General features: G+C 52.9%; 1 protein-coding gene across 3 annotated transcripts in view; it reads right to left on the reverse strand.

The window, feature by feature from the left end:
• The window catches only part of SEMA4D (semaphorin 4D), a 120123-nt gene that overhangs the window by 33491 nt on the left and 66216 nt on the right, over positions 1-20416 (reverse strand). Inside the window, exons 1-2 of one of the 3 annotated variants that reach the window (XM_061163556.1) lie at positions 14501-14566; positions 1984-2045 (exon numbers count right to left, since the gene is read on the reverse strand). The gene's annotated coding sequence lies outside the window, so the exon portion shown is untranslated. Of the gene's footprint in view, positions 1-1983; positions 2046-4824; positions 4847-14500; positions 14567-20416 lie in introns of those variants that run through there. The other 2 variants (XM_061163557.1, XM_061163555.1) reach the window with 2 other exon arrangements.

Consider the following 20416-nt stretch of genomic DNA (forward strand, 5'->3'; position numbering starts at 1 on the left):
CGGAAACATACAAAAGGACGCAGGCATGGCCACAGACACACAGGTGCACATACACTCATATGGACACAGACACACGTCCAAGAGTTAACACTGATTATCTCTGGGGAGGGGGAACGGCCAGGGGACTCACATTTTATGTTTGCTTTCAAAACAATGAATTACACTTTATACTGCTTTGCAAAAACTTAATATATTAAATTTTTATGTCTCCTCTATACTATATTCAAGTCAGTGAGAATATATTATATGGAGAACATTAACCTGTGGAGCTGTGTGTAACATTCCACAACCCAGCCCATTTCTTGGTGTTTACTCTTGCCATTTTTTTTTTGCCCTTTTTTGCACTTACATAAAAATGAGAAGTGGCTTCTTCTCTTGCATGCTTTTTATGACCACAAGGTAAAAGTAACAGGAATCTATTCCTGCCATTCCTTTGACCTTTTTACATTTACATAAAAATGAAAAGTGACTTCTTTTTCCTGCATATACTTCGTGCTATTATTATAACAGACCACAAGGTAAAAGTAACAAGAGACTCCATCCTCTTAGGCCTTTACATTGGAATTCTCCAACAACTCAATGTAGTACTGAACAGAGGAAACACTCTTACTTTCAATTTTCCTGTGTCCCAAAATCTTTCTTTAAAACAAAGTGTCCAGCAAACAAAAGACAATCTATGGGGAAATACTTGGAAAAAAATACTTATAAATGCCTGGGACTAGAATTCCTAATAAGTGCAATTATTCCTAGTAACTGGGCTTCCCAGATGGCTCAGTGGTAAAGAATCCACCTGACAATGCAGCAGCCACAGGAGATGCAGGTTTGATCTCTGGGCTGGGAAGATCCCCCAGAGGAGGAAACGGTAACCCACTCCTGTATTCTTGCCTGGGAAATCCCATGATCAGAGGAGTCTGATGGGCTACAGACCATGGGGTCACGAAAAGTCAGACACGAGTGAGCACACACTGAACACAAACACACACTCCTAACAACTACAGAAAGAAAAACTCTAACAAACTACAGAGCTCTGGCCCAATAGAGCAAATAATTTAAAATGTGCACGTACATAACCAGCCAATACACACAGAAAGTGCAAAGTGTCCCTAGAGGAGAAGCTGTGTTCATTAAAACTGGCCCCCAAGCTGGCACAACCGGTTCTCTCAATTGCCACGCATGGCAGATACCAAGGACCATCCTGGCAGCAGGTGTATCGAAAAGCCAGAGGAAATGACAACCCTACTTGCTCATCCACAATACATGAGTAGCATAACAGGAAGAAAGGGACGCGAGGGCTTGCCTTTTGTTTTTACCAATTAAACTGGCATATCTCTGTCCTCTAAAGCTAGAGGTACATGGCTGACCATGTATTTATCAACAAAAATTAAGACTGATCACAAAATGACTCGATTTCACGGCAGATGACACAGAAAGTGCTCTTTTCACACCAGACCTCATGATGACCCCCACGTGGGTGTGTGCTCAATTGTGTCTGACTTTGCGACCCCGTGGACTGTAGCCCGCTAGGCTCCTCTGTCCATGGGATTCTCCAGGCAAGAATACTGGAGTGGTTGCCATTTCCTTCTCCAGGGGCTCTTTCTTGACCCAGGGATGGAACCCACATTCCTGAGTGGCAGGCAGATTCTTTACCACGGAGATACCAGGGAAGCTTCCCTGTACTCCCAAAAAAGAAGATAGGGCCTTTCAATGCCTAGACCAGGGGACTGCATTTCAGAAAGGGGGCAGGGGAAGGAGCACAGGGTGAAAAGGCGGCTGGGGCAGGGGGAGGAGAGAAAAGAGAGGCAGTGCCCCTACTGCCCTGGGGGCTTCCCCTTAAGCCAGCCCCAAGGGGCAGTGGCCAAGTCCAGATCTTTGCCCCTAACATCTCACAGGAGGACCAACCTCCAGCTGGATCCCACTGAGGCTTCTATAAGGTGTTAACTTGGCTAAACTGCAAGATATATTGAGAAACAAAGGGGATTTTACCTGTATCTTGTGCCTTCTCGAAACTTCCCAATCGTTTCTAGAAGTCTTCAGAAATCTTGGCTCTGAAAATAATGGGAAACAAGAATATTTAAACACTTCAACTATCCACAGAAACTCAACAGTATTTCTGAAAAGGCCCCAAAAAGAAACTCCTGCCTTCACTTCCGGACCCCCGCAGCTAATTCTCTGACCCAGGACGGCTTGGCATTTGTGCACCATGCTGGCAGGAGGGAGGGAGTGTGCAGTCACTCGCCCATGAACAAAGGAAGTACAGCCTCTCAGTCACCCATGTTCAGATCTGGTCCCCAGCCACTGACCACCACCACTTCCCTGCAGAACAAGCCATTCAAATATGAGCCAGAGTCACTGTCAGCTGAGAGTCCATCAATCAAAAAAGTATTATCTATTGTCTACTGACTTCAGATATGTATTCTTTAGAACTCATCTTCATTGAAATCCAAAGGCACCAGGCAATGAAGGAAAAACAGATACAGAGAACATATTTACAAGAAAATGATTTCCTAAAGGATCCCTTTAATTCATTTTTTTCTTTGCTTTTCATTGTTTTTAAGCCAAAACAGCAGAATTTCCACAGCTGTGTAGCCAGTCTCTATATTATACATTACCCCTTCCCAGTGCAGGATGGAGCCCTCAAAATAGGAATCCTCAAATCCAATAAGATCACTGACTCTCAGATAAAGAGAATCAGAATTGCAAAACCAAAGGTCACCGTGTAGGATTAAAGAAGGTTTAGAGGCTGATTACATGGATGCTGACCCCTCTATGACTGCAAATGATCCAACATATTTTTTAAACCTCAGAATCAAACCCTAGCAATGCGTATGGTGGGAATTATTTTTTTCTTTTGCTTTAAGGGTTGATACAATTCCTGCCATTTTTCTTAAGACAGCTGAGAAGTCGGAGATGCTCCCTGGAAAAGCGGTTACTGTCTCATCTCTCCCACACAGCCCCCGGGGAGTGGGACCATCAAGTCTGCAGCACAGAGATCAGTTTGTATCCCTCTCTTACATATCCACCCAGGACACATGATTTCCAGGGCCACCCAGGGCCCCCTCTGGTGCTCAACAGCTTGGGTCAGCAGATGAGACCTCAAAGTGACAAGCAGAGATGATTGGGATTCACCCAGCCCCACTGTGCTCTGCTGCCTACCACTGGGTCTGGGTCTTTCCTATACCAGCGGCTGCTTCTGATGGCCGATTTACAAGCAAAAATATCTTCAGATGAGCTAGCAGGGAAGTACCCCTGGACACAGTTATATCCATCCAAGACAGGGAACCTACATCCCCTGTTTAAATGCTGGGGGAGGGGCTGGCACAACTGATGGACAGGTGGTGGGCAAACGCAATGAACCTTGGGATTTACCTGTTCACACGGGGCTTTCCTATCACGCGGGCAGGCGGGGCATAGCAGCCACCTGGGGACCGCTGAAGACACTTCAGGGAACAAGAAAGCGAGTCACCCGTAAGTAAGAGGTTTAGGTAAACAACGTGAATACCAAGAATTATAAAACCGAAAAACTTCTCTCTTCTACAGTAAGTCTTTGTCATTTCAGTAAACAGAAGCCCAGAGCTGCTTGTTCTGTGGTTGGAGGACAAGTCGCGTATCATATTCACTCTAATTTCACAGTATTGAGCAACAGATGAAAGAAAGCAGGCGAGGGTAGGTGTGGGTGGGTGTGTGTATCTTAATCACCTCACACAATGCACTTGGATGCCGGCACCCTCATTATCCACCTTCAGGCCAAGTCTCCCTATCTCCCCTCTGTCAAACAGCTTCTAGCCCCCATGTTCCTGAGTGAAAACACTCACTAACGGCCCAGTCAACCGCGAGGCCCCATGGGGCCCCCGTCGTCTGCACCCTTTACCACAGCAATTTTTCTCTTCTCCCAACATAAAACCCACAGGCTATAATTAATTATCACCACTCTGAAGAAGGCAAAAGACAAGCTCTGTATGCAATTACTAACCACATCATTCTTGTCCTCCCCCAAACTTGAAACTTTTTACTTTGTATTGGGGTGTAGCTGATTAACAATGTTGTGGGTTGAGGTGAAGAGCAAAGGGACTCAGCCATACATACACATGTCTCCATTCTCCCCCAAACTTCCTCTCATCCAGGCTGACACATAATCCTGAGCAGAGTTCCATGTGCTATACAGTAGGTCCTTGTTGGTTATCCATTTTAAATACAGCAGTATGTACAAGACCTTCCCAAACTCCCTAACTGTCCCTTCCCCCTGGCAACCATAAGTTCATTTGCTAAGTCTGTGAGTCTCTTTCTCTAACCCTTATCATTCTAATTATGCATCTCCTCTGACTATGCATGTGTGTGCCTGCTCAGTCACTTCAGTGTCTGACTCTGTGGGACCCCGTGGACTGTAGCCGGCCAGGCTCCTCTGGCCACGGGATTCTCCAGGCAAGAATACTGGAGTGTGTTGCCACCCGCTTCCCGACCCAGGGATCGACCCTGTGTCTTCAATGTCTCCTGCACTGCAGGTGTATTCTTTACCGCTGAGCCACCGGGGAAGTTCCCCTGACTCTGCATATGTGCTTATAATTCACATAATGCCCAGTCCATTTGCAGAAGAGAGGAATGAAATAAATCAGGAGAGAAATGTTTCCCTCTCACACTGGCAGGAGAAACTTGACCTTCACCCCCCCAACACCACACCTCCAACCCTGTAGGAGGGTGTGGGAGCCCCAGTGTCCATGCCCTGAAGGCAGCTGTCTCAAGACTGTTCATAACAATAGCACAGAGCCCCGGTGAAGGGGGTCTTTGTCTTGCATGCATCTTGCCTACATTCTGCCAACGTGATCTCACCTTCTGAAGGCCCCTTGCCTCAGCAGTAATCCAGTGTTCTCTTTAGCGCATGGAGAAGACACAGGTACATGCCAGGCATAGGACTCTATGGTGAAAATGGCCTTGTTCCAGGTCTGGCGTCTCCATTTCCCAGCTGTATGTCCTTGGGGAAGTTACTGGACTTTTCTGCTCTTCTGTTTCCTCATCCAGAAAGTAGGTCTAATAATAGTACCTATCTCATTTGGTTGTTGTGAAGATCCATGAGTAATCTATATGAAGAGCTTGAAACAGTGTCTAGCGGCTAGGAAACAGTTGTGAAACTATCAGGTAGGACTCTCCCTACCTGTGAAGCAGAACCAATTATTCCTAACTTGCTAATTACCTACCTTGTGAGATACATTGGGTAGGCCAAAAAGTTTATTTGGGTTTTTCTGTAACATTTTATGCAAAAATCCGAACGAACTTTTGGGACAACCACAAAAATATTAGGGTTTGGCCCCCACCATGTGTAAGCACATTTCCCACACCCCCTCAATCAGGGCTCTGACAGCCTCCTCCTGTCACGGGAAATTGAGAGCTCAGTGCCTGGGTGTGCCTGGGGCCACGGCCACACTCTCCCGGGAGCAGGACCCCTGCTTCTGATGGTTGTGGATGGGGACGAGCCTCGAGCCTCATCTGCTGAACTTCCTCACTTCAGCCCAGAAGCCCACCCTGGAGGTGCCCAGGCACTTCACTCACACGCCGTCTCTAGGGGCAACGTTCACACGCAATGGGGCCACGGGGTGACACCCGCCAAGATTCTAGGTCCAGACCCTCCGACCCAGCAGTTTTCTACCTGGAATTCAGCTGGGCACACCCTCACATGTACAAGATGCCCAAGTATGAGACTGCTGACAGGAAAACTCTAGAAATACCCAGAAGTCCATGGTCCATCGGTTCATGTGCATGTGTGCATATATGTATGTGTTTGTATGTATAAACATGTATATGTACTACATATGTGTAAGCTGATTTGTGTATGAGCTATGGCACATCTGCAGGATATGCAGCTATTAAAAAATAAAGAGGTCACTGAGATGAAATGATGTTCAAGATACTTAGTTCAGTAAAAATTAAGGTTCCCAACAGTGTTATAGTATGCCTCCTGCATTGGGAGTGCAGAGTCTTAGCCACTGGACCACCAGGGAAGTTCTGGGTGTATTTCATTTTTGATGATGTGTATTCTTCAGTACTATTTGAATTCCTACCACATGGTTCCTAATTAAAATATTTAAAATCTGATATTAAAAGTAAAATGTATTAAATGTGAAAAACTTGGAAAATAAAAAGTCGAAGAAGAAAACATTTGTGGCAATTTCAAAACACAAGTTATTAGAACTATTAAAAACATGAGTTCCTTTTTGAAATTTACTAAATGCACTTCATCATAATGGACGTTTTCAAGAACAGTAGCAGACCTGACATTATCTCCAGCCTCTCCGATGTTTTGGACATTTTGTTGGCAATGTTTATCCTAAGAAAACTCAGATAGAGGAAAGCATTTCGCTGCAGGTGAGTGCCCCAGATCCCAGCCTCAGCTGAAGGGCCCTGGGAAGTGGGAGGGGGAGGCTGGCAGCCATGCGGCAAGAGGAACAGAGACTGGAATTCAAGAAAGAACAAGGGACCTGTGGGCGGTCAGGCTGCCAGGTGGGAGGAGGAGAGGGGAGAGGAGGGAGGAGGGGAGGGGGGAGGGGAGGAGAGAGCGGCCCAGCAGGAACTGTGCCCCATCCTACCTGTCGCAGGCTTCCCCAGCACTGTTGCATGTTGCATAGTTAAATATGATAATGCTGGACATTCAAATCGTTTGTCAATTTCCCACATAAAACTCACTTTTAAAGACTGATATTTTTGGTTATTTTTTAAAGACTGATTTTTAACAACCAGCAAAACTTGATCAAGAAGGCTTTCTTTCTAGAAGGCAGCATCTATCTGCAGAGGTCAGGGGCCACCTGAGAACACCGGGAAAAGACTCAGCCCTTAACCAATACGGTGGAGGGGCCAGTGGGGGTGGGGCAGGAAACAGGCTCAGAACTTATTCACCACCTTTGTTTCCTTCTACTGGGAAATACTGCACGAAACTTGCATGACTTATATTCATTTGACTCACTTCTCAGTTTTCTATTAGTTAAGCTGTTTTTGAAAAGGTGTGTTTTCTATGCTATTAAACACAGTCAACATCTAGAGCATTTTTTGTACTTCTTTCAAGGCAACTAAATGCCTTAATTCAGCTCATGTTTATTCTCCCCCTAATGGGGAAGGCTGCAAAGTGTGGGGGCCAGAGTCTAGACTCTGAGGCCAGCCTGCCCAGGTTCAGGCCTGGTGCTGCCACTTCGCAACTGTGTGACCTAGAAAAGTCACTACCCTGCTTCTCAGCTACTCCCCCAGCCTCTCCACTCCCCTCAGCTACTCCCCCAGCCTCTCCACTCCCCTCAGCTACTCCCCCAGCCTCTCCACTCCCCTCAGCCACTCCCCCAGCCCCTCCACTCCCCTCAGCTACTCCCTCAGCCTCTCCACTCCCCTCAGCCACTCCCTCAGCCTCTCCACTCCCCTCAGCTACTCCCCCAGCCTCTCCACTCCCCTCAGCTACTCCCCCAGCCTCTCCACTCCCCTCAGCCACTCCCTCAGCCTCTCCACTCCCCTCAGCCACTCCCCCAGCCTCTCCACTCCCCTCAGCTACTCCCTCAGCCTCTCCACTCCCCTCAGCCACTCCCCCAGCCTCTCCACTCCCCTCAGCTACTCCCCCAGCCTCTCCACTCCCCTCAGCCACTCCCCCAGCCTCTCCACTCCCCTCAGCCACTCCCTCAGCCTCTCCACTCCCCTCAGCTACTCCCCCAGCCTCTCCACTCCCCTCAGCTACTCCCCCAGCCTCTCCACTCCCCTCAGCTACTCCCCCAGCCTCTCCACTCCCCTCAGCTACTCCCCCAGCCTCTCCACTCCCCTCAGCCACTCCCCCAGCCCCTCCACTCCCCTCAGCCACTCCCCCAGCCTCTCCACTCCCCTCAGCTACTCCCCCAGCCTCTCCACTCCCCTCAGCCACTCCCTCAGCCTCTCCACTCCCCTCAGCTACTCCCCCATCCTCTCCACTCCCCTCAGCTACTCCCCCAGCCTCTCCACTCCCCTCAGCTACTCCCCCAGCCTCTCCACTCCCCTCAGCCACTCCCCCAGCCCCTCCACTCCCCTCAGCCACTCCCCCAGCCCCTCCACTCCCCTCAGCTACTCCCCCAGCCTCTCCACTCCCCTCAGCCACTCCCTCAGCCTCTCCACTCCCCTCAGCCACTCCCCCAGCCTCTCCACTCCCCTCAGCCACTCCCCCAGCCTCTCCACTCCCCTCAGCTACTCCCCCAGCCTCTCCACTCCACTCAGCCACGCCCCCAGCCTCTCCACTCCACTCAGCTACTCCCCCAGCCTCTCCACTCCCCTCAGCTACTCCCCCAGCCTCTCCACTCCCCTCAGCCACTCCCTCAGCCTCTCCACTCCCCTCAGCTACTCCCTCAGCCTCTCCACTCCCCTCAGCTACTCCCTCAGCCTCTCCACTCCCCTCAGCTACTCCCTCAGCCTCTCCACTCCCCTCAGCCACTCCCTCAGCCTCTCCACTCCCCTCAGCTACTCCCCCAGCCTCTCCATTCCCCTCAGCTACTCCCTCAGCCTCTCCACTCCCCTCAGCTACTCCCCCAGCCTCTCCACTCCCCTCAGCCACTCCCTCAGCCTCTCCACTCCCCTCAGCTACTCCCCCAGCCTCTCCATTCCCCTCAGCTACTCCCTCAGCCTCTCCACTCCCCTCAGCCACTCCCCCAGCCTCTCCACTCCCCTCAGCCACTCCCCCAGCCTCTCCACTCCCCTCAGCCACTCCCCCAGCCTCTCCACTCCCCTCAGCCACTCCCTCAGCCTCTCCACTCCCCTCAGCTACTCCCCCAGCCTCTCCATTCCCCTCAGCTACTCCCCCAGCCTCTCCACTCCCCTCAGCCACTCCCCCAGCCTCTCCACTCCCCTCAGCCTCTCCACTCCCCCAGCCTCTCCACTCCCCTCAGCCTCTCCCCCAGCCTCTCCACTCCCCTCAGCCTCTCCCTCAGCCCCTCCACCTCACTCCCCCATTCCCACTACTCCCTCAGTCCCCCACCTACTCACCTACTCCTTTACCAACCCCCCCAACCCCTCAGCTACTCTGCTTAGGAAGCTGCATGAATGAGGAATTTAACACGTGCCCACCACAGGAGTATACTGTAGTACATACAGTGCATGCTACACCGAATCAATGTTAACACAGAAACAAAAGAACACTGCACTGTTGTGATACAGGTGGGGACACCCCTCAGTGCGGGCAGAGATCCACCAGAACCTCACAGCCACACACAGTCACCTTGTAGCAGAAACAAGTGTCGGGGGAAAGCGGGTTCCTCAAGCCAACACCAATCCCCACAGTGGTCTACTCTGTGATCTAGCCGGCCCAGACTGAAAGCTTCTCTTTCTAAAACACACTGTCGTGACACCAGCTTTTACTACCAAGCCCACATCCATGAACCTGAAAAGCTCTAAACTCTGGGTGCATCCTCTAACTCCAAACTCCATCACGTCCTTTCTGCCGAGGTCCATGCGCGGGGCTGGGAAGAATTTCCAGACATAAGGCAGAATGAGAAGAGAATAGAGTTCATTAGTGCTGTTAGAACATCGGGCTGGCTCAAGGGAGAGCTGACCCCCTTTGAAGGCCAGTAGCCAATTTTTATAGCCTCACTCCCCACCCCAAAATTCCCTGGAATTTTCCAGAGAAAATTCCTACTGGAATGGAGGCATTAGACTGATTGGGATGCTCCAGGGTGGGCAACAGCATTGCTATTTTACCTAATATGGGGTCAGGGAACTGCGAGGCTCAGAGCAACAGCTGCTATGGGGTTTGGTCAGTTACAGAGATTTGGTCCAGTGACCTTGGAAAGGGGCCCACACTTTCTTTCACAATTGGACTTGGCTGCCCCAGAGTGACCTCTACCCTCTGTTCACAAGATATGCCATGGCGCCACCCAGGGCCCCCTTCAGGCCACACCCCTCCCACCCTCCTTCAGGGCTTAGAGAGCGCACAGTCCAGACCCGCCCCAGACATTCTGGCAGGAGCTCCATGAGTCCCCAGAGTCTGCGTGATTTCAGGGGCTGAGAACCAGCAGAAACGCCACCACACTGCCTGCCTTCCCCAGGGTGATCCTGCCTTTGTGCTCCACACATCCCAGCTGCACCCCACTGGAAGCATTTCTACCACACTCATCCCCCCAAATCCCGGTGGTCACTACAGTTTGGCTCATGGGCCAGGGCAGCCTGAAAAGTGCCCTCAGAGAGATGGATGGCTGGATTTGGCTGAGATTCACTTACTGGGTGTTGTGAAGAATTATAAGCAATAGGAATAATGAACATCCTACCAAAAGGCCAAGGTGAGATGGTGGTCAGAAGAGTAGTACAGGCACTCCTGACAGATTCTGCCAGCATTGCTCACAATGGAGATTTCTACTGCGCTTTGCTGTGAGTGCGCTGTGAGTAACCCAGGGCATTAGACCCTCACCACTGTGAGTGAGTCAGGGAACCACATCCCCCGTGGGCAACTCCGTGGAGTGTGCACATGCCTGATCATAAACACTGGCCACCTGGGGGGGCCTGTGGGGCAAGAGACTTGGCATTGGATACGGGACACCACCAGCCTCGTGGCCTCCTGCTGTCTCTGGGAGTGGCAGTGACCTAGTCCCCAGCGAACCCTGGGGAGACAGGCTTTGTGTTGCTGCTGTGGAGGAGAAACAGACTCAAAAAAATGCAATAACTGGTCTGGAGCCACGATCAGAGCTGGGACTCCCTCCCTTCAGGATCTCGCAGCACCCAGAGGCCTTGTCAGCACCTCCTGGGCTCTGGGAGGGTGTGTCAGAGCAGGGCAGAGACGGCTCTGGGGAAGCCCTGTGTCTCCAGCTAGAGATGATGCCCCTTCTGCCCTGGAGCCAGCAGCTCCCACCCTTCCTTCTCCAGGAGCTTGAGGCAGAGACGAGGGGCCATCCCAGCCCCACAGCGAGCACTTCAGAAACAGTGGTTCCTTCCCTTCACCATTCGGTGAAGATGTCACAGAACCTGCCCAGAAAGAATCATCTGGAATCTGGGGTAGGTGGAGGACTGCATGCAGGGCAGGGCTGACCCCTAGGTGGTCACGGCCCCCTCCAAGTGTCCCCATGGAAGGAAGCACCTGTGGTTGCACCAGGAGACTGGACTCCTCTCGTCCTGCACGGGGCCCCCAGACCCAACCTGGCTGCAGAAGGACAAGAAGGTCTCTGCCGAGGCAAGAGGAACTGGCTTGGGAGCCTCACCAAGCCTGGGCCCAAATGGGGATTTCTTTTTTAAGTCCAAAACCACAAAATGCCACTCTCTTTGTTTCATATCTAGTGATTCCTTAAAAATATACAGCAGAAGTACGAAGTGAGGCCAGCTTGACCACAGGCCATCATCCAGATTGAATGGGCAAGGGCTGGAGCCAACATAAGGCTCTGTCCTTTCAGCCTTGCTGCCTCCCTGGACTTGGCCATCCCTCCCGGCTTGGCAAACCCGTCAGGGAACCCACATTGTTCTGCAAAAGCTCCGTGAAGGCCCAGGTCACCTCACCCTGGCAGGACACAAAGGAACAGTCATCACCCCATCATCTCAGGTCCAATTCCACCTCAGGAATTTGTGCACACACCATCTGCACAGACCTCTGAGTCTGATTCGCTGGCTTCCACACCCCTTCAAGGAGACTTACAGGAACGTCAACTCGGCCCTGGACTTAGCTGAGCACCTTGTGGTAAAGCTTGTTATTTTGAGAACTCCGCTGCCTTTGAACCACGTTCAAACCACACCAGCTACAGCCAGGCAATGGTGGACCAAGGGGCCTCTGTCTGTCTGAACGCAAGGTGCTTTGGAAACTGCCAGGAAGGTCAGAAGGGTATGGAGCCCAGCTAGATGGCCAGATTAGAAAAGGCCTGTGCCCCTCCGGACGGCAGGAAGGTGCCTGGGAGTCACCTCTGCTAGAATTCCCAGCGTGAGCTTGAGTCCAAGTCACAGTGAGGATTTGACTCTGCAGCCGCCACGGGGAACAGACCATCACAAGCCACTGCTGGCCGGACCCCAGTTCTGTTAACCTTCAACCTGCCCAGAGCCCAGCCTAGTGGCCCCCGGGGCCCGCAAAGGCCCTGTTTTTCCAGCAGATGGAATTCCACAGTGGGCGGGGCATCCCTTTCTGAACCCTGAGTCACGTTCCAGATGATTCAGAGCTTGTGAGACGCAGAGAAGTGGCAGCTGGTGCGTCACCATCAGGCTGTCACCTTCCAGGTGGAAAACCCCAGCTGAGGGGTTAATCTGCCTCACTCTGTCCTGCAGCCCCCAGGAGGCACCTCTGCCCTGAGACCACAGCTAGGGGGGAGGTTAGAAATGAAGCAGGAACAGAGGCTGAGAGAGGGGTCTCTAGCCAGGAGGTCTATCCTCCCAATCCATGCGAACCAAAATTAACTGAAAAATCTAAAAGACATTTGGTTGTTGTTGTTTAGTCGCTCAATCGTGCCCGACTCTTGCGACTCCATGGACCCCATTGGGCTCCTCTGTCCGTGGGATTCTCCAGGCAAGAGTACTGAAGTGGGTGGCCATTTCCTCCTCCAGAGGATCCTCCTGACTCAGGGGTTAAATTTGCTTGTCTCCTGCATTGGCTGGTGGATTCTTTACCACAGAGCCAACCGGGAAGCCCCAGAGATATTCTAGGACATTCTTAAACCACACAAGGTAGGCCGCCAGTTCCGCTCCCTCTAGGGTTCTGCCACCCTGTCTCTGGGGAGGACAGCATCTTGGCCCAGAATGACTGGGCCCAGGGGCAGGGCACCTTCCTCAGCATGGTTACGCCAGGCGGTGGTTATGCCAGGCCCCTGGTCAGGGAATGGCCTCTGGGCACTGCCCACACTCGCTACCTCACACAGGCTGAGCGTCCTCATCCAGAGACACAGGATGCGGAGACAGGATGCAGGGATGAAAGGAAGCGGCCCCCAAATATGGGTCTGGAACAGCGTCGGCCGGAGGAAAGGGCTCAGTTTTCTCACATTTCAGAATCCTTGGGTAAGATGCATGTGATTTTAAGGGCTGAGTCAGTGTGAATAATCGTGCTTCACTAATCTCTTTTCTGACCGTCCGACTTGCTCAGCTGATAGAAAGCAGGGCTGTGAGCACACATCAAACATCCCCGTTCTGTGGAAGGTGACACAGCTGGGAGGCCTCACTTCCTGCAGAACTGGCCCTGGTTTGTGGCCAGCTGGCCGTGCCTTCCGCCACAGAACATCCTCCTCGGGCGCCCCCTGCTAAGACCGACCCAAGGCCTGGGCAAGGTGCTGGGCTCCCCGTGAGCATGAGAGATGCAGGGTCTGGCCTTTCTTGTCCAGTGGGGACCCCTGATGACCATCGCCCCCAAGGAGGTCCACCTGACTGCTGCTCTCCTCACGCTGCGGGACATGGAGCAGGAACTCTAAGGGGGCAAATGTTCACCGTGGAGGGTCCGACAGGCGGACCCACTGGGTCCCTCGGGGTGGGTTGCTGCCCCCTGGGGTGGGAGAGTGTGCCTGGTGGGCTGACCTCAGACAGAAGTGGCATGATCCCTGGTCCTGGGAACGGGTTCTTCCCTCGTCTGCAAAGCTGGCTGCAGGCCAGCCTCACCCAGGCACTTCTGCTTTCCCCGTGACCACACAGGAGGACGAGGTCTAGACAGATGGCCCTGGGCAGTGTGGGTGCCACTTCCCACAGAGGCACTTCCTTACGATCCCAGCCGTCACAGGCTCAGGACGCTGCCGCCCCCACGGCCACAGCTTCCCTCTGGGCCCCAGGCCCACTGCCACCGTCAGGTCCCTGCTCGGGACACCTGAGTCATTGCATGCCAGACACAGCGAGGGGCTCAGGCTAGCTTGTGAGCACCTTCTGAGGGTCAAGTCTGAGCACAGTTATGGGCGTTAGCCACACCTGCAGGTGCCCAGGTGGGCACCGGGCAGCAGAGGAGAGGGTGGGAATCCTGGGCCAGACGCCAGGCAGGGCTCTTGGAGCTGTGCAAATGTCAACCCGGTGAATCCTCCGAGTTTCCGAGACTCTGGCCCTTCATTCCAGACAGGAGGGAACTGAGACACTGACCGCTCTCAGTCCAGGCTGGCTCCCCCTCCACCAGGACCGTGCTCCCCCTGCACTGGGACCCTGACAGCACTCACGCCAGCCCTGCCTCCAGGTGTGGGGTGATGGGCGCCCCCAGGGAGGAAGTGCTCCCGGAACAGCAGAAAACCTCCAACCACAGGCTTCCTGTGGGGGCCCAGGAAAAACAGAATTCTTGTCCTGAACCTTGACCCTGTCAGCAGCCAATGCGGCTTCCCTTAGGGCTGGTTTGGCCCATCCCTGCCTACCTTCCATCAGTCTCTCAGCATCCTTCTCAGCCTCAGGGTCCCTTCCAGCCCCTCAAAGTTCTGGGTCTGGAAACTGATAGGGAGGGACCCAGGGGTGAAGTCATCCACCACAGGCCCAGTAAGCAGTGCCTCCCGGGGTACCAACAGTCAGGGTGGCCCCAGCTCCCAGGGACCAGAGCACCTGATGCAGGCCTGCAGGCAGCTCCCCCCACCCCACCAGAGCCACCCCCTGTCCCTCTGGTTACCTGTAGCCTCAGCCTCACTCGCGTCACTTGTGAGAAGCCAAGCAGACGCACACTGGAGCACTGACTTCCCCATCATCACTGCTTGCACCTTCTGGGGGTGGGGCCAATAAGGGAGTGAGTCAGGCCGCCTATGACCCCAGGAATGTACCAACATCTCACGGGGATTCCTCTTTCCAGCAACCACAATCATCAGATATTCGCGGATAAGAACACCAACAAGGTACATCAGTGTTGACCAGTGGGGTCAAGTGTCCAAATCCCACTGTCTGACCCTAGGGCTGCTCCCCATGTCCCCTTGCAACTCCTCATGGCTTCAAAGTGCAAATTTCCCCACTCCGGGTTGGAGCATCTGACCCAGGTGGACCACAGGGCATTAGCAAACACCTCTGGGCCTAGCTGGGCTCATTTAAATACAGTTTCTTATCAAAACCTCAACTCGTTCCAAGTCAGGAGTCCAGCAGACACTTTGGAAAAGATGGTTTGGGCTGAGGACGCCTGCATCTGAATCTCCAGGCCATTCACTTGTCCCTGCCTCCGGGTGATGCCTTTCCCCAGGGAAGTCGAAGAAGCAAGGCCTTTCCAAATAAATGCTCTCTGCTAACTAGGCCAAGCAGGAGTGCACACTACCCATTTTCTCTTGCTAGCTTAAGAGAAAGGCGTAAGAGTGAAACGAAATAATTTACACAAACTGCAGTCTGCAGAGTGAATGAAGAGTGACATTAGTTTTATGCTCAAAAGAATGTGGTTTCTGTTCAATGTCAAGCTGTCTCAGGACATTCTGAAGACTCAACTGATGATAGAACCTCATTAAAAACTTCATAATTACAAAAGCTTGGGAAAGTTGCTGCTTCACCCCGTGCTCAGAGGGGAGCCCCCAGTGGGTAGCTCTGCATGGGGAAATGGTCTTCCCTGGCTGCCCAGGACAGGTTCCAGGCTTGGGCGGCAGCCACATCTAAAGCATCCACAGGTGATGGAAGTTTCTAGAAACATTTCAGCCACAGGGCCGGGGATTACTCAGAGGCCAGGACACACATAACAAGGCTCTCCCAACTTGCAGGCTGGAAACTTGCAATGCCTGCTCCAGCTTGTCCAGCCCACCCCTTTCTTCCCAGCCCTCTACCCTGCCAGGTCCCTGGGGCATCTCTCTTCGATCTCACAAAGCCAAGAAGAGCCACACTGGGTAACCCCCACTTCCCTTCCACCCCACACTCTGGCAGGGAACCCACCGTCAGTGCAATACAAGCCCCTCAGTCTCTAGTGGGAAACAATTTACTGCCTCCCCGGTGGTTCCTATTGCCAGGCTGCAAAGCCTCCTCCATACCCCCCATCCCAACCCTGGCAAGAGCTGGCACCTGGCCAGCAGCCCGGCTGACGGATCATTGTCATCCCAGGCCAGGGGATCCACAACAGTTATCACTTACTGGTGAGGGCGGAGCTGGGCCTGGCTTTCTGGAGGAGTCTGACAAGCTCTGCCACACGGGTTTCTTTGGACTCAGCAATCCTACAAGTTCAAAAGGATGCCAGCCCAGGAGTGTTTATCTCCACATCGCTTTAACGAAAGTAAAAATTCAGAATCTAAATGTACACTCATCAGGAACTGGCTAAATAAATAAATACTACAGCACGCTCTGCAGGCAGCACAAACCATCAAGTTAACGCTTGTTGACAAGTACAGATAAACACAATATATCATTAAATGCAAAAGAGAGATGATAAAACAGCACTTAAATGTAAGCTTATTCATGTAAAGAAATTGCCAAGAAGGCTCACACCCAGAAGGGTGTGAGCATCGTGGCTCCAAGCACAGGCTGTAGTTCACTCCCTGATCCCAACAGGGCAGCATTACCCGTCTCCACAGGTGAGCTCACTGGGGCCAAGCACCTGATCTTGGGCCATGACCTAAGATCATGGGGCCTAGCATGTTCGCCATGACCGCCTGCTGCAGGCAGAGGAGGGGCACCAGGTATGGGCAGTGCGCAGTTCAGGGGCATCTTTAATTTTCTTCTTCGGAGTATTCTGCATCTTCTAATTTTTTTACATTAGGAAATGCACTTTTCAGTCCTTTTCTTACAAAACAATCTTGTTGTTTCCAAACAACAACCGTTTCTCCAGATTCTTTCAGTCTTTTTGCCCCCAGGCCACTCCACAGTAAAGGAGAGGTAGCCCCAAGGGCCCCCAGGAGTGCGGTCCTGCCATCCTTGGGGTGGCTTTCCAGCACTTCCTGTCCTCAGCCAGACTAGAATCTGAACTTTCAAGTCCCCAGTCCCCAGTCCTACCCTGGTTACTCGTGTCTCCATCTCTGAGTGTCACACCGCATCAACCACCCCCCGCCCCACCTGTGCTGCCCCATCAAGCTGGCCCCATCCATTTACCCACCAGGAGAGACATAAATCAGTCTGGGTGCTGGGCCCAGCTGCCTGGGTTTGAGCTCTGGTCCCCTTGCCAGCTGTGTGACCCCAGGCCAGCCACTTAACCCCTCAGCCCCTCAGAGTCTGCAGATGCAGCTGGCCTAAAAGTACGTGGATTATTGTCACACATATTATTGTGGATTATTGGCATGATAGATGATACCCACTCACATTAGAGATGACATTAATATCTACCACAGAATGCCCGGAGCCATTCACTAAGCCTTTAACGAGATCGTTCGTAGCAGTGAAGCTGCCTAATCCTGCCAGGGGCAACAGCTGCAAGAAAAACAACTCTTGGCCAAGTTTCATATTTTGCTCTTTCTATAACAATTTTTCCCAAAGAAACTGATCAGAGGGAAAGAGCTTTGTCCTTAAAGTCTGCGGAAACCCACCACTTCTACACACCTCCGAGCTGCTCTGGTCTTGGCCTGTGACTCTGACACCCTGTCCTAAAAGATGTCAACCTGCGGGGTTGCACCAGCTTACCCGAGGACATCTGGGGATAGGTGTTAGTGATGTGAGCAATTGCCTCCTTCAGCAGCCAAACGTTCATATTCCAACAAAAAGAATAAGAAGATCCAAAAAAAAAACAAAAAAAAGAATAAGAAGATCCATGGAAGGGAGGGGGAGGGCAGTCAGGGTTGCCCACAGCCAGCCTGTGAAATCCAAGCAAGGACAGGCAGCCTGTGGCCCTGCCCATGCATGGGAGTGAGGCCCACGCAGGGACAGCGGGAGCAGTGCCCAGAGCTGCCAGGTGCCTTGGACACCTGCAGTGGCTCAGTAATCACTGATTTAACTCTAAAACATTCAGTCACTGGGATGAGTCAGCTGCAGGCAGCTCTCAGCGAGAACGCTCTCAGAGAAGATAAATCAAACAGCCCTCCCAAATCTTGGAGGTGGCTGCCACGGGATCACCCAGGTCTTCAGTGGTTGCAGTAAGAGCCCCTGAAGAGATGAAGAGCCATTAGCGTCCATAATGGGAGAAGGGCTGGCACAGAGCCGTACCCGACAGCCAGGAACAGGGCCACGTGCAGCTGCCACCACATCTGTCTCCGTTCCTCTACCCCCACGTGTGAGGCAGACCCAACCCACAGCCCCGATCCCATAACACTGTGGTCCAGGGAGAAGACAGCCCTGCTCGACGGTCACCCAAGGACCCAGACGCACATGCCCATGGACTCTGTGCAAACAAGACAGAATCAGAGGGCAGGGCCAGCTGAGTGCGGTCAGTGCCAACCAGGCAGCCCCCCATGCTGCTCTGGGTACTGTTTCCCGTATGTGGAGAGCCAGGCGGGGACCCCGGGGGCACTTGGGGGCCCAGACCTGAGGAGCTGCAGTCACGCCACCTTAGTGAGAGCCCTGGAACACTTAAATATGTAAATGAACACCCTCCAGTGTCCTCTCCCATAACAAGAATGTGCAACCAAGAGAAAGAGGGCTGAGCGGTGCACCCCAGGACAGGTAAGCCCAGAAGCGAGATGACTGGAGCACATACACCCACCAGGCCAAGTGAGCCCTGAGACCATGGCTACCAGCTTCCTCTCTTCAGGTCCTGCCTGCTCCACGGTTCAGCTTCCCACGTCCCCGGCCAGCTCTGCACCCTTCACCTGTTAGGGGAAGCACGCTGATTGAAACCGCCCACCCTGGCCAGGCACCATGGTAACCATTTGCATGAGTTGCTTTATGACAGGAGGTCCTGGTAAGGAACAGGGAACTAGTAAGCCTCCACCAACCAGAAGAGTTCGAGAAAGGTCAAAAAGAGACACCACCTGTTCGACTACCCCAGAATCCTTCTCTCTGGTACCCATCTTGGCTAAACAAGACATGCACCACCAGGAAGGACTCTGAGTCAGAATTATTGGCTAAGAACACCCAGAAACTAATCCCATCACCATAAAACCCGAGGCTGCAAGCCATGTGACAGAGCAGTTCTCCTGGGCTCCCTTACCCTCCTGCTCTCCGCCTGGGTGCCCTTTCCCAATAAAATCCCTTGCTTTGTCAGCACATGTGTCTCCTCAGACAATTTATTCCCGAGTGTTAGACAAGAGCCCAATTTCAGGCCCTGGAAGGGGTCACCCTTTCTGCAACACACTTAGGAGCCCTGGCCATGCCCCTGCACAGCCAGGCGGCCCCCTCAGGGTGTCCATGCTGTTTCCTGCCCTGAGAATTCTCCAGCAGCCACAAGGAGCAGCAGGGGGCCTCTGCTCACAGCTCAGACCTTACCTCTGCAATTCCTTAGTCTCCCAAGGACAGTTCATTCCCACAGGAACTCTGCTGCCAGGGTGAAGATGAGGAGCTTGAGTCCTTCTCAGATGAGAGAAGGACCTCAGGAAACAGGGTGCTGTCCCCTCTCTACCGGATCTCCAGCAGCTTGCAGAGCCTGTCCCCTCAACCGACCCCCAGGGGGCTCTGAGCAGCCTCCCAGGCAAGAGCTTGCAAACACCCTGCACAGAGCTCCCGCCAAAGCTGTCTGCCCATCCACAGGGGACTCCAAGAACAACATGAGGCCACAGACACGGATTCAAAAGGACCAGACACACACATGCACACAGCACATCATACCTGCCCACGTGCAGCAGAGACCGCGGAAGTGGGTGAGAGTGGGGGCCAGGGCGGGCAGAGCCCCCACGGGCGCCACGCTCCTGCCTCACATCAGGGCTGCTGAAGGCAGCACACGGGCAATGACCGGTCCCGGCAAGAGTGAAGCTCCAGTCCTGGAGGTTCAGCCTGATTTTCTCAACCTGAAAGGCCCCAGAACTGTCAGCTGAGTGTCCTTTTCAACCATGCCCTGGAGCACAGTCCCCAGCCAGCCCATGCTCCTGCTGCTGCTGCTGCTAAGTCGCTTCCGTCGTGTCCAACTCTGTGCAACCCCATAGACGGCAGCCCACCAGGCTCCCCCATCCCTGGGGTTCTCCAGGCAACAACACTGGAGTGGGTTGCCATTTCTTTCTCCAGTGCATGAAAGCGAAAAGTGAAAGTGAAGTTGCTCAGTCGTCTCCCACTCTTAGCGACCTCTTGGACTGCAGCCTCCCAGGCTCCTCCGTCCATGGGATTTTCCAGGCAAGAGCACTGGAGTGGGGTGCCACCGCCTTCTCCAGCCAGCCCATGGCCAGGTCCAAATGTTAACTGAGTCCAAGCTTGCCATGCTCACCACACAACAAGCCAATGAATCCAAGAGAGGTGTTGAGGCAAGGAATATGACTTTATTCGGAAGGTCGGCAGACAAAGAAGGCAAACTAATGTCTCAAGATAACCATCTTATGGGCTTTGGGCACCAGGTTCTTTTATAGAACACAGGGCGGGTGGGGGTGGTGAGGAAATGTAAAAGAGGCAGAATAGAGAGGCAGAGGTAGTGAGGAAGTAATAGTAGAAAGGGCCCTCAGTCTTGCAAAACATCTCTGTGAATGCCTGTGGAAGGGATGTGTTAATTTCTTCTTTCCTGCAGCCATTCATGGGTGGGCTGGGTTGGATTATCTCTCCCTGTGAGCTGAACAAAGGTACTTTA

This window comes from Dama dama, chromosome 16, assembly GCF_033118175.1.
Source record: "Dama dama isolate Ldn47 chromosome 16, ASM3311817v1, whole genome shotgun sequence".
Classification (NCBI taxonomy): Eukaryota; Metazoa; Chordata; class Mammalia; order Artiodactyla; family Cervidae; genus Dama; species Dama dama.